The sequence below is a fragment of the Setaria viridis genome, chromosome 8 (assembly GCF_005286985.2).
Source record: "Setaria viridis chromosome 8, Setaria_viridis_v4.0, whole genome shotgun sequence".
Lineage (NCBI taxonomy): Eukaryota > Viridiplantae > Streptophyta > Magnoliopsida > Poales > Poaceae > Setaria > Setaria viridis.
In genome coordinates this window covers 14,578,388-14,584,201 of record NC_048270.2, presented here as the reverse complement: position 1 = coordinate 14,584,201, position 5,814 = coordinate 14,578,388, and the positions used below count along the sequence as shown (strand labels likewise).

The window sequence follows — 5,814 nt, the reverse complement described above, 5'->3', positions numbered from 1 at the left end:
TGCCCAATTATTTGGGAATTTGTTCCACTATTGTTGAATATACCAGAATTTCGATGGAGACCTGAATAAGGTTGAACATCCACCTAGAACATAAGCTACATTTGTCCACAACTAAACAGTGGACTATGCCTTGAATTGTCAGTTTTGTGTGAACAACTTTCACTTAAGTCCTTTACTGATACTAGGCTGCAAAATGCACCTCCTCTGGTTGAAGCATATAAGTCATACTTCTTGGCCTTTCATGAGTCTCTAGAGATTACCCAATCTCATAGACTGTGACTAGTAGTCAAACTCATATAGGTGTGTTCCTCAAAAGATGTTTCTGCAAGTTAACATCTTTGCCTAAGCCTCTAGGATCACATTAAGGTGTTTACCAACCTGCCATGTATAATTAGGAGAGAATGCATCTCCAACGGAGTGGGTTAGTACAATAGTACTCTCCTTCTCAGTTAGTCAAATAGCTTGTTTCACCACTCTAGTTCACGGGATCTTCGATAAAATAAAATAGGTTACAACTATGACTTAACTCTCATGTAGGTCTCATTCCCAACTCCCTCGATGCCTCGTCCATCACATTTCGTGAAAGACCTTTAGTAAATTGATCTGCTAGATTTTTAGTTGTTTGGACATAGTCCAGTACTATCACTCCGGAGTTTCTCATTTTTTTGACACACTTCAGCTGCCTTTTCACATGTCTTGATGACTTCATATTATCCTTGGAACTGTTCACCTTGGCAATCACTGTTTGATTGTCACAGTTCATTAGAATAGCCGGTATTGGTTTCTCATCCACCGGCAAATCCAACAAGAGATCTCGAAGCCATTCAGCCTCAACTGTGGCGGTATCCAGTGCTGTGAGTTCTGCTTCCATTGTTGACCTCGTTAAGATGGTTTGCTTGTAAGACTTCCAAGAAACAGCACCACCTCCAAGTGTAAACACATATCCACTTGTGGCTTTTATCTCATCAGCATCTGATATACAGTTTGAGTCACTATACCCTTCCAGTACCCTAGGATACCCAGCATAGTGAATTCCATAATTCGTTGTGCCTATTAAATAGCGCATTACTCTCTCAAGAGCATGCCAATGATCATCTCCAGGACTTGAGACAAATCTGCTGAGTTTGCTTACAGAAAATGAGATGTCAGGCCTCGTTGCACTAGCTAGGTACATTAGTGAACCAATGATTTGAGAATATCTCAATTGATCCCTTGCGATTCTATGGTTTTTCCGCAATATCACACTAGAATCGTAAGGCGTGGGAGCAGACTTGCAGTCACTATAACCAAAGCAACTCAAGATCTTCTCCACATAATGGGATTGCACAAGTGTTACCCCACCATTACCTTCTGTCAGTAGTTTTATGTTCAAAATTACATCAGCTACTCCCATATCTTTCATCTCAAAACTTTGAGACAAAAAACTTTTAACTTCCTCAATCACATTTAGATTAGTACCAAAGATCAATATGCCATCAACATACAAACACAAGATCACACCTTCTCCCCCACCAAAATGGTAGTACACACACTTGTCGGCTTCGTTCACAACAAAGCCAGCTGATGTGAGAGTCTTGTCAAACTTCTTATGCCATTGCTTAGGAGCTTGCTTTAGGCCATACAAAGATTTTAATAACTTGCACACCTTTCCTTCATGACCCTCTACTACATAGCCATCAGGCTGATCCATATAGATTTCCTCATCCAACTCTCCATTAAGGAAAGCTATCTTAACATCCATCTGATGGACGAGAAGACCTTGTGAGGCAGCCAAGGATAGTAGTACTCGAATCGTGGTCAATCTAGCAACAAGCGAGTAAGTATCAAAGTAGTCTTCGCCTTCTTTCTGGGTGTAACCCTTAGCCACAAGTCTCGCCTTATACTTTTCAATAGTACCATCAGGTCTAAGCTTTTTTTTAAACACCCACTTGCATCCTACATGTTTTCACCCGTATGGATGATCAACAACCTCCCAAGTTCCATTAGACATTATGGAATCCATCTCACTTTTGATTGCTTCCTTCCAATAGTCAGCATCAAGAGATCCATAAGCCTCAGCAATGGTTTTTGGAGTGTCATCTACAAGGTATACAATGAAGTCATCACCAAAAGACTTTGTAGTCCTTTGTCTTTTACTCTTTCGAGTCCCTTCATTATCATCCTTCTCATGATTCTCCTCAAGTGGTTGTTCAAAGTGTACTATTGTATCATTACGTTTAGGGGAATTAACAGATTCATAACTAGAGTTGCTAGATGTTTCTTTCATAGGAAAAATATTCTCAAAGAATGTGGCATCTCTGGACTCCATGATTGTACCAACATGCATGTCCGGTACTCCAGATTTAATTATCAAGAATATATATCCGATACTATGAAAAGCATAGCCTAGAAAGACACAATCAACCATTTTTGGTCCGAGCTTGCGCTTCTTAGCAATTGGTACATTAACCTTTGCTAAGCAACCCCTTGTACGCAAGTATGAGAGTGTTAATCTTTTGTTTTCCCATTTCTCGAATGGAGTTTTTTCTTTGTTTTTCATAGGAACTCTGTTAAGAGTATGACAAGCAGTCAACATGGCTCCACCCCACCATTCCCAAGAAAGTCCAGCACTCTCTAACATGGCGTTAACCATCTCAGTTAAAGTATGTTTCTTCCTTTCAGCCACTCCATTTGACTCAGGAGAATAAGGTGGTGTTCTTTCACGAATAATGCCATGTTCCTCACAAAACAAATTGAACTCATTTGAAAAATACTCTCCACCTCAATCCGACCGAACGCGTTTTATCTTCCTCTCAACTTGATTTTCAACTTCGGCCTTATAGATCTTGAAAAAATTAAACGCCTCATCTTTTGATTTAAGCAAATACACATAGCAGTACCTAGTAGAATCATCTATCAAAGTCATGAAATATCTCTTTCCACCTTTAGTCAACACACCGTTCATTTTGCTCAAGTCCGAATGAATTAATTCTAAAGGTACCAAATTCCTCACCTCAGTAGCCTTGTGAGGCTTGCGGGGTTGCTTAGATTGCACACACCCTTGGCACTTAGAATTTTTGACCAAAGTGAATTTCGGAATTAAACTCATACTAGCTAGCCGCAACATACAACCGAAATTAACATGACAAAGTCGTGAATGCTAAACATTTGACTCATCATCACCACACACATGATTCGCAACTTTATTACAAGAGTCCAATAAAGATAAATAGAACAAACCATCACAATCATATCCTTTACCAACAAAGGAGCCAAACTTAGAAATAACACACTTGTTCAATTCAAACACCAACTTAAAACCATCCTTACAAAGAAGGATCTGCTAACAAGATTTTTATTTACTGAGGGGACATGTTGCACGTTCTTCAGCCGCACGGTCTTTCCCGAAGTAAACTTTAGATCGACCGTACCAACACCACGAATAGCAGCACCTGAGCCATTCCCCATCAACACGGATCCAGTCTCAGTGATCTGGTAATAAGAAAACAAAGAAATATCAGCACACACCATGTATATTAGCTCCGGTGTCAATCCACCAATTTGGTAAATGATAAACTGAAAGAACAAAAGCATGATTACCATACCCTGATGTTCCCTTCTCAGCATCGCTAATAACAACATTAGCAGACTTCTTCTGCCCATGTTGCTACCTGTCCTTGCGATCCTTGCAATCCTTGGCTCAATGGTCAGAACCACCACACACAAAGCACTTTCCCTTGTTGTTCTTATTTTTCTTAAAGTTGGTAGTCTGAGTAGACTTGTGCTCAACTTTCACTTTTCCCTTATTCTTGTGGGATTGGAAGTTCCTTTTTTGCACCATATGGGCACTAGAACCTCCCTCATGGCCACGCGCACGTGAATCCTTTGCTCTCGCCATTTCTTCAACATCAAGAGTGCCGATAAGACCGGCTACAGTGAACTCCTGTATCTTGTGTTTCAGAGTAGTAGCAAAGTTCCTCCATGAAGGAGGAAATTTGGCAATGATGCCACCGGCCACAAATTTATCTGGCAGCTCACACTTGACATTGACAAGATCCTTTGCAAGAGCATGTAACTCATGAGCCTGTTCAACTACAGAACGGTCATCGATCATCTTGTAGTCATAGAACTGCTCCATGATGTACAACTCACTCCCTGCATCGGATACTCCGAAATTTGCCTGAAGTGCATCCCACACTGCTTTGCCAGAGGGAAGCTGCATGTATGAATCGATCAAGTTCTCAGCCAGAACACTGATCACAGCCCCTTTGAACAAATTGTCAGCAGACATGTATACACTATCCTATGCAGAGGTGTGCGGTCCCACAGGATGCTCTTTGGTAATGAACCACACGTTCATAGCCGTGAGCCACAACTCGAGTCTGCCAACCCATCTCTTGTAATTCGTTCTATCAAATACATTCAGTTTCAATTGTGCAGCAAAGCCAACTACCGAAAAAGCCCTATCAAGTTTTTGGATTGTTGGAATCAGAGGCATTCCGCGCCGCGGCTCGTCAAGCGAGCGCGCGTGTGGTATGCTGTTATCCCTCTATCAACTTCTCAACAGGTGCAGCATAGCTTCACCATATAAGTTGGTTAGGGACCCTCTCAACTTCCAAGTTGGTTTTAACTTTTTGTAACTACCACCACTAATGGGACTTGGAATTTATTTGATTAATTAAGTAAGTGGGCCTGCCCAATTATTCTAACAGTAGTATATCCACGCGCGCGTTGCCTGTGATATAAAATGTCATGAGTGAGTTGCGGCAGCATATGATTTCCACGGAAAGAAAACAAGAAAAAGGATGTGTTTGGCCATTCTATGTGCTGACTGACTCTTGATACCGGAGTTCAGCAAGTGGCCTGACCTTGATAGGTATTGAATGAATGGCTGGTCAAAACTCAGTAGATTCATAGTACAATCTAGGCACGTAGAGGTTGAAATTACATTGTAGTTAATCTTCAGTGGGAAAAAGGATGCATATAGTGGTACCGCAAATATGGTCCTCAAGTTCAATCGTATTTTTGTGAACTATATATATATATATATATATATATATATATATGCCTTTTTTGTCCATATAAATGGTATAAATTCATTGGCATGCCTTTGACCATACAACATCCTTTCTTTCAAGTAATTCTTTTCTTTCAAGTAATTCTTTCCCACCGAACCCTGTCTTTTCCATTAGGTTAAAAGATATGGAAAACAAGAATATTGATTTTCTCAAATTTGAATGTGTTATACTATCTTCATTCTTAAATATATGACATTTAGGACAAGCTAATTATTTAAAAAACTAAGTAATGTGTTTCTCCTAAGCTTCGTATATATGTTTAAGAACGGTGGGAGTACATAGTGAAATGCATTGTATCTTTTTTACAGTAGGAACATAAAAGAGATAAAAATGTATACACAAGAAGATGTCTGCATGATCATTCTTTCTCGAAAATGTATGAGGAGAGAATAGCATAACCTCAGGCCGAAAACAATGTAGCTAACCTGATACTAGTTAATTTAATAACAAATGGAACCGGAACAATTACCAGAAAGCAATGCAACATGATAGGCTAATCATGCCACCTCATCACTCTTACCTAATCACCTGTGTTTATTATAATAACCTGAAGATGACGCATGTAGCTAGGTTTTACCAAGTAGCAAGGGGCTAAAGCCATATCCATAAAGAAAAATCGGTTCGATACGCTCACCGTATATGCAACCATAGGAATACATACCTTACCCGAACTAGTAACCAAGGTTAGATATAGTGTGATCTTTGAAAACTGAAAGCGCCCATTATATGCTTATATTTTGTTTCCAGATGCTTAGCA

At 39.9% G+C, this 5,814-nt stretch overlaps 1 pseudogene; it reads right to left on the bottom strand.

The window, feature by feature from the left end:
• Nucleotides 1-1,945: 1,945 nt before the first annotated feature.
• LOC140220223 (uncharacterized) lies at nt 1,946-4,593 on the bottom strand (annotated as a pseudogene).
• Between the last annotated feature and the right edge of the window lie 1,221 nt (nt 4,594-5,814).